Source organism: Osmia lignaria, unplaced genomic scaffold (genome assembly GCF_051020975.1).
Source record: "Osmia lignaria lignaria isolate PbOS001 unplaced genomic scaffold, iyOsmLign1 scaffold0006, whole genome shotgun sequence".
In the NCBI taxonomy this organism is placed as follows: domain Eukaryota; kingdom Metazoa; phylum Arthropoda; class Insecta; order Hymenoptera; family Megachilidae; genus Osmia; species Osmia lignaria.
The window spans coordinates 7,094,383-7,103,267 of record NW_027478163.1 but is presented as its reverse complement, the minus strand read 5'-3'; positions in this window follow the sequence as shown (position 1 = coordinate 7,103,267).

Sequence of the window (8,885 nt, the reverse complement as noted above, 5' to 3'; positions counted from 1 at the left end):
GCCACGGTGTTTCTGTATCTCTATTATGTTGGTGCGGCTTCGGAGCTTTTAAATATCTTGATATATCTCGAGAACTACGCATCTGATCAAAAAATATCATAGAAGATAAAAAGTAGGAAACTTAATTCTCTACAAAAAAGGTCTCTTAACATTTCGCCATAGCTCGCTTCGTTTCCGAGATATTTGCAGATTTATCTCAAGGGAAGGGGCCTGACGGACATATTTCGAGATATTTCTTCTTCTTGTTGTCCTTCTTCTGCACAGCTAAGCTGGAAGTGGCATTTACAGCTCGCAATCGTGCAGAGTTATATCAAAGAAAGGGGCCACGGTGTTTCTGTATCTCTATTATGTTGGTGCGGCTTCGGAACTTTTAAATATCTTGATATATCTCGAGAACTACGCATCTGATCAAAAAATATCATAGAACATAAAAAGTAGGAAACTTAATTCTCTACAAAAAAGGTCTCTTAACATTTCGCCATAGCTCGCTTCGTTTCCGAGATATTTGCAGATTTATCTCAAGGGAAGGGGCCTGACGGACATATTTCGAGATATTTCTTCTTCTTGTTGTTCTTCTTCTGCACAGCTAAGCTGGAAGTGGCATTTGCAGCTCGCAATAGTGCACAGTTATCTCAAAGAAAGGGGCCACGGTGTTTCTGTATCTCTATTATGTTGGTGCGGCTTCGGAACTTTTAAATATCTCGATATATCTCGAGAACTACGCATCTCATCAAAAAATATCATAGAACATAAAAAGTAGGAAACTTAATTCTCTACAAATAAGGTCTCTTAACATTTTGGCATAGCTCGCTTCGTTTCCGAGATATTTGCAGATTTATCTCAAGGGAAGGGGCCTGACGGACATATTTCGAGATATTTCTTCTTCTTGTTGTTCTTCTTCTGCACAGCTAAGCTGGAAGTGGCATTTGCAGCTCGCAATAGTGCAGAGTTATCGCAAAGAAAGGGGCCACGGTGTTTCTGTATCTCTATTATGTTGGTACGGCTTCGGAACTTTTAAATATCTTGATATATCTCGAGAACTACGCATCTGATCAAAAAATATCATAGAACATAAAAAGTAGGAAACCTAATTTTCTACAAAAAAGGTCTCTTAACATTTTGCCGTAGCTCGCTTCGTTTCCGAGATATTTGCAGATTTATCTCAAGGGAAGGGGTCTGACGGACATATTTCGAGATATTTCTTCTTCTTGTTGTTCTTCTTCTGCACAGCTAAGCTGGAAGTGGCATTTGCAGCTCGCAATAGTGCAGAGTTATCTCAAAGAAAGGGGCCACGCTGTTTCTGTATCTCTATTATGTTGGTGCGGCTTCGGAACTTTTAAATATCTTGATATATCTCGAGAACTACGCATCCGATCAAAAAATATCATAGAACATAAAAAGTAGGAAACTTAATTCTCTACAAAAAAGGTCTCTTAACATTTTGCCATAGCTCGCTTCGTTTCCGAGATATTTGCAGATTTATCTCGAGGGAAGGGGCCTGACGGACATATTTCGAGATATTTCTTCTTCTTGTTGTTCTTCTTCTGCACAGCTAAGCTGGAAGCGGCATTTGCGGCTCGCACTAGTGCAGAGTTATCTCAAAGAAAGGGGCCACGGTGTTTCTGTATCTCTATTATGTTGGTGCAGCTTCGGATCTTTTAAATATCTCGATATATCTCGAAAACTACGCTTCTGATCAAAAAATATCATAGAACATAAATTGTAGGAAACATAATTCCCTACAAAAAAGGTCTCTTAACATTTTGCCATAGCTCGTTTCGTTTCCGAGATATTTGCAGATATATCTCAAGGGAAGGGGCCTGACGGACATATTTCGAGATATTTCCTCTTCTTGTTGTTCTTCTTCTGCACAGCTAAACTGGAAGTGGCATTTCCAGCTCGCAATAGCGCAGAGTTATCTCAAAGAAAGGGGCCACGGTGTTTCTGTATCTCTATTATGTTGGTGCGGCTTCGGAACTTTTAAATATCTTGATATATCTCGAGAACTACGCGTCTGATCAAAAAATATCATAGAACATAAAAAGTAGGAAACATAATTCCATACAAAAAAGGTCTCTTAACATTTTGCCATAGCTCGCTTCGTTTCCGAGATATTTGCAGATTTATCTCAAGGGAAGGGGCCTGACGGACATATTTCGAGATATTTCTTCTTCTTGTTGTTCTTCTTCTGCACAGCTAAGCTGGAAGTGGCATTTGCAGCTCGCAATAGTGCAGAGTTATCTCAAAGAAAGGGGCCACGGTGTTTCTGTATCTCTATTATGTTGGTGCGGCTTCGGAACTTTTAAATATCTTGATATATCTCGAGATCTACGCATCTGATCAAAAAATATCATAGAACATAAAAAGTAGGAAACTTAATTCTCTACAAAAAAGGTCTCTCAACATTTTGCCATAGCTCGCTTCGTTTCCGAGATACTTGCCGATTTATCTCAAGGGAAGGGGCCTGACGGACATATTTCGAGATATTTCTTCTTCTTGTTGTTCTTCTTCTGCACAGCTAAGCTGGAAGTGGCATTTGCAGCTCGCAATTGTGCAGAGTTATCTCAAAGAGAGGGGCCACGGTGTTTCTGTATCTCTATTATGTTGGTGCGGCTTCGGAACTTTTAAATATCTTGATATATCTCGAGAACTACGAATCTGATCAGAAAATATCATAGAAGATAAAAAGTAGGAAACTTAATTCTCTACAAAAACGGTCTCTTAACATTTTGCCATAGCTCGCTTCGTTTCCGAGATATTTGCAGATTTATCTCAAGGGAAGGGGCCTGACGGACATATTTCGAGATATTTCTTCTTCTTGTTGTTCTTCTTCTGCACAGCTAAGCTGGAAGTGGCATTTGCAGCTCGCAATAGTGCAGAGTTATCGCAAAGAAAGGGGCCACGGTGTTTCTGTATCTCTATTATGTTGGTGCGGCTTCGGAACTTTTAAATATCTTGATATATCTCGAGAACTACGCATCTGATCAAAAAATATCATAGAACATAAAAAGTAGGAAACCTAATTTTCTACAAAAAAGGTCTCTTAACATTTTGCCGTAGCTCGCTTCGTTTCCGAGATATTTGCAGATTTATCTCAAGGGAAGGGGCGTGACGGACATATTTCGAAATATTTCTTATTCTTGTTGTTCTTCTTCTCCACAGCTAAGCTGGAAGTGGCATTTGCAGCTCGCAATAGTGCAGAGTTATCTCAAAGAAAGGGGCCACGGTGTTTCTGTACCTCTATTATGTTGGTGCAGCTTCGGAGCTTTTAAATATCTTGATATATCTCGAGAACTACGCATCTGATCAAAAAATATCATAGAACATAAAAAGTAGGAAACTTAATTCTCTACAAAAAAGGTCTCTTAACATTTTGCCATAGCTCGCTTCGTTTCCGAGATATTTGCAGATTTATCTCAAGGGAAGGGGCCTGACGGACATATTTCGAGATATTTCTTCTTCTTGTTGTTCTTCTTCTGCACAGCTAAACTGGAAGTGGCATTTCCAGCTCGCAATAGTAGAGAGTTATCCCAAAGAAAGGGGCCACGGTGTTTCTGTATCTCTATTATGTTGGTGCGGCTTCGGAACTTTTAAATATCTTGATATATCTCGAGAACTACGCATCTGATCAAAAAATATCATAGGACATGAAAAGTAGGAAACTTAATTCTCTACAAAAAAGGTCTCTTAACATTTTGCCATAGCTCTCTTCGTTTCCGAGATATTTGCAGATTTATCTCAAGGGAAGGGGCCTGACGGACATATTTCGAGATATTTCTTCTTCTTGTTGTTCTTCTTCTGCACAGCTAAGCTGGAAGTGGCATTTGCAGCTCGCAATAGTGCAGAGTTATCTCAAAGAAAGGGGCCACGGTGTTTCTGTATCTCTATTATGTTGGTGCGGCTTCGGAACTTTTAAATATCTTGATATATCTCGAGAACTACGCGTCTGATCAAAAAATATCATAGAACATAAAAAGTAGGAAACTTAATTCTCTACAAAAACGGTCTCTTAACATTTTGCCATAGCTCGCTTCGTTTCCGAGATATTTGCAGATTTATCTCAAGGGAAGGGGCCTGACGGACATATTTCGAGATATTTCTTCTTCTTGTTGTTCTTCTTCTGCACAGCTAAGCTGGAAGTGGCATTTGCAGCTCGCAATAGTGCAGAGATATCTCAAAGAAAGGGGCCACGGTGTTTCTGTATCTCTATTATGTTGGTGCGGTTTCGGAACTTTTAAATATCTTGATATATCTCGAGAACTACGCATCTGATCAAAAAATATCATAGAACGTAAAAAGTAGGAAACTTAATTCTCTACAAATAAGGTCTCTTAACATTTTGCCATAGCTCGCTTCGTTTCCGAGATATTTGCAGATTTATGTCAAGGGAAGGGGCCTGACGGACATATTTCGAGATATTTCTTCTTCTTGTTGTTCTTCTTCTGCACAGCTAAGCTGGAAGTGGCATTTGCAGCTCGCAATAGTGCAGAGATATCTCAAAGAAAGGGGCCACGGTGTTTCTGTATCTCTATTATGTTGGTGCGGCTTCGGAACTTTTAAATATCTTGATATATCTCGAGAACTACGGGTCTGATCAAAAAATATCATAGAACATAAAAAGTAGGAAACATAATTCTCTACAAAAAAGGTCTCTTAACATTTTGCCATAGCTCGCTTCGTTTCCGAGATATTTGCAGATTTATCTCAAGGGAAGGGGCCTGACGGACATATTTCGAGATATTTCTTCTTCTTGTTGTTCTTCTTCTGCACAGCTAAGCTGGAAGTGGCATTTGCGGCTCGCACTAGTGCAGAGTTATCTCAAAGAAAGGGGCCACGGTGTTTCTGTATCTCTATTATGTTGGTGCGGCTTCGGAACTTTTAAATATCTTGATATATCTCGAGAACTACGCATCTGATCAAAAAATATCATAGGACATGAAAAGTAGGAAACTTAATTCTCTACAAAAAAGGTCTCTTAACATTTTGCCATAGCTCTCTTCGTTTCCGAGATATTTGCAGATTTATCTCAAGGGAAGGGGCCTGACGGACATATTTCGAGATATTTCTTCTTCTTGTTGTTCTTCTTCTGCACAGCTAAGCTGGAAGTGGCATTTGCAGCTCGCAATAGTGCAGAGTTATCTCAAAGAAAGGGGCCACGGTGTTTCTGTATCTCTATTATGTTGGTGCGGCTTCGGAACTTTTAAATATCTTGATATATCTCGAGAACTACGCGTCTGATCAAAAAATATCATAGAACATAAAAAGTAGGAAACTTAATTCTCTACAAAAACGGTCTCTTAACATTTTGCCATAGCTCGCTTCGTTTCCGAGATATTTGCAGATTTATCTCAAGGGAAGGGGCCTGACGGACATATTTCGAGATATTTCTTCTTCTTGTTGTTCTTCTTCTGCACAGCTAAGCTGGAAGTGGCATTTGCAGCTCGCAATAGTGCAGAGATATCTCAAAGAAAGGGGCCACGGTGTTTCTGTATCTCTATTATGTTGGTGCGGTTTCGGAACTTTTAAATATCTTGATATATCTCGAGAACTACGCATCTGATCAAAAAATATCATAGAACGTAAAAAGTAGGAAACTTAATTCTCTACAAATAAGGTCTCTTAACATTTTGCCATAGCTCGCTTCGTTTCCGAGATATTTGCAGATTTATGTCAAGGGAAGGGGCCTGACGGACATATTTCGAGATATTTCTTCTTCTTGTTGTTCTTCTTCTGCACAGCTAAGCTGGAAGTGGCATTTGCAGCTCGCAATAGTGCAGAGATATCTCAAAGAAAGGGGCCACGGTGTTTCTGTATCTCTATTATGTTGGTGCGGCTTCGGAACTTTTAAATATCTTGATATATCTCGAGAACTACGCGTCTCATCAAAAAATATCATAGAACATAAAAAGTAGGAAACCTAATTCTCTACAAAAACGGTCTCTTAACATTTTGCCATAGCTCGCTTCGTTTCCGAGATATTTGCAGATTTATCTCAAGGGAAGGGGCCTGACGGACATATTTCGAGATATTTCTTCTTCTTGTTGTTCTTCTTCTGCACAGCTAAGCTGGAAGTGGCATTTGCGGCTCGCACTAGTGCACAGTTATCTCAAAGAAAGGGGCCACGGTGTTTCTGTATCTTTATTATGTTGGTGCGGCTTCGGAACTTTTAAATATCTCGATATATCTCGAAAACTACGCTTCTGATCAAAAAATGTCATAGAACATAAATTGTAGGAAACATAATTCTCTACAAAAAACGTCTCTTAACATTTTGCCATAGCTCGCTTCGTTTCCGAGATATTTGCAGATTCAGCTCAAAGGAAGGGGCCTGACGGACATATTTCGAGATATTTCTTCTTCTTGTTGTTCTTCTTCTGCACAGCTAAGCTGGAAGTGGCATTTGCAGCTCGCAATAGTGCAGAGTTATCTCAAAGAAAGGGGCCACGGTGTTTCTGTATCTCTATTATGTTGGTGCGGCTTCGGAACTTTTAAATATCTTGATATATCTCGAGAACTACGCGTCTGATCAAAAAATATCATAGAACATAAAAAGTAGGAAACTTAATTCTCTACAAAAACGGTCTCTTAACATTTTGCCATAGCTCGCTTCGTTTCCGAGATATTTGCAGATTTATCTCAAGGGAAGGGGCCTGACGGACATATTTCGAGATATTTCTTCTTCTTGTTGTTCTTCTTCTGCACAGCTAAGCTGGAAGTGGCATTTGCAGCTCGCAATAGTGCAGAGATATCTCAAAGAAAGGGGCCACGGTGTTTCTGTATCTCTATTATGTTGGTGCGGTTTCGGAACTTTTAAATATCTTGATATATCTCGAGAACTACGCATCTGATCAAAAAATATCATAGAACGTAAAAAGTAGGAAACTTAATTCTCTACAAATAAGGTCTCTTAACATTTTGCCATAGCTCGCTTCGTTTCCGAGATATTTGCAGATTTATGTCAAGGGAAGGGGCCTGACGGACATATTTCGAGATATTTCTTCTTCTTGTTGTTCTTCTTCTGCACAGCTAAGCTGGAAGTGGCATTTGCAGCTCGCAATAGTGCAGAGATATCTCAAAGAAAGGGGCCACGGTGTTTCTGTATCTCTATTATGTTGGTGCGGCTTCGGAACTTTTAAATATCTTGATATATCTCGAGAACTACGCGTCTCATCAAAAAATATCATAGAACATAAAAAGTAGGAAACCTAATTCTCTACAAAAACGGTCTCTTAACATTTTGCCATAGCTCGCTTCGTTTCCGAGATATTTGCAGATTTATCTCAAGGGAAGGGGCCTGACGGACATATTTCGAGATATTTCTTCTTCTTGTTGTTCTTCTTCTGCACAGCTAAGCTGGAAGTGGCATTTGCGGCTCGCACTAGTGCACAGTTATCTCAAAGAAAGGGGCCACGGTGTTTCTGTATCTTTATTATGTTGGTGCGGCTTCGGAACTTTTAAATATCTCGATATATCTCGAAAACTACGCTTCTGATCAAAAAATGTCATAGAACATAAATTGTAGGAAACATAATTCTCTACAAAAAACGTCTCTTAACATTTTGCCATAGCTCGCTTCGTTTCCGAGATATTTGCAGATTCAGCTCAAAGGAACTGGCCTGACGGACATATTTCGAGATATTTCTTCTTCTTGTTGTTCTTCCTCTGCACAGCTAAGCTGGAAGTGGCATTTGCAGCTCGCAATAGTGCAGAGTTATCTCAAAGAAAGGGGCCACGGTGTTTCTGTATCTCTATTATGTTGGTGCGGCTTCGGAACTTTTAAATATCTTGATATATCTCGAGAACTACGCATCTGATCAAAAAATATCATAGAACATAAAAAGTAGGAAACTTAATTCTCTACAAAAAAGGTCTCTTAACATTTTGCCATAGCTCGCTTCGTTTCCGAGATATTTGCATATTTATCTCAAGGGAAGGGGCCTGACGGACATATTTCGAGATATTTCTTCTTCTTGTTGTTCTTCTTCTGCACAGCTAAGCTGGAAGTGGCATTTGCGGCTCGCACTAGTGCAGAGTTATCTCAAAGAAAGGGGCCACGGTGTTTCTGTATCTCTATTATGTTGGTGCGGCTTCGGAACTTTTAAATATCTTGATATATCTCGAGAACTACGCATCTGATCAAAAAATATCATAGAACATAAAAAGTAGGAAACTTAATTCTCTACAAAAAACGTCTCTTAACATTTTGCCATAGCTCGCTTCGTTTCCGAGATATTTGCATATTTATCTCAAGGGAAGGGGCCTGACGGACATATTTCGAGATATTTCTTCTTCTTGTTGTTCTTCTTCTGCACAGCTAAGCTGGAAGTGGCATTTGCGGCTCGCACTAGAGCAGAGTTATCTCAAAGAAAGGGGCCACGGTGTTTCTGTATCTCTATTATGTTGGTGCGGCTTTGGAACTTTTAAATATCTCGATATATCTCGAAAACTACGCTTCTGATCAAAAAATATCATAGAACATAAATTGTAGGAAACATAATTCTCTACAAAAAAGGTCTCTTAACATTTTGCCATAGCTCGCTTCGTTTCCGAGATATTTGCAGATATATCTCAAGGGAAGGGGCCTGACGGACATATTTCGAGATATTTCTTCTTCTTGTTGTTCTTCCTCTGCACAGCTAAGCTGGAAGTGGCATTTGCAGCTCGCAATAGTGCAGAGTTATCTCAAAGAAAGGGGCCACGGTGTTTCTGTATCTCTATTATGTTGGTGCGGCTTCGGAACTTTTAAATATCTTGATATATCTCGAGAACTATGCATCTGATCAAAAAATATCATAGAACATAAAAAGTAGGAAACTTAATTCTCTACAAAAAAGGTCTCTTAACATTTTGCCATAGCTCGCTTCGTTTCCGAGATATTTGCATAT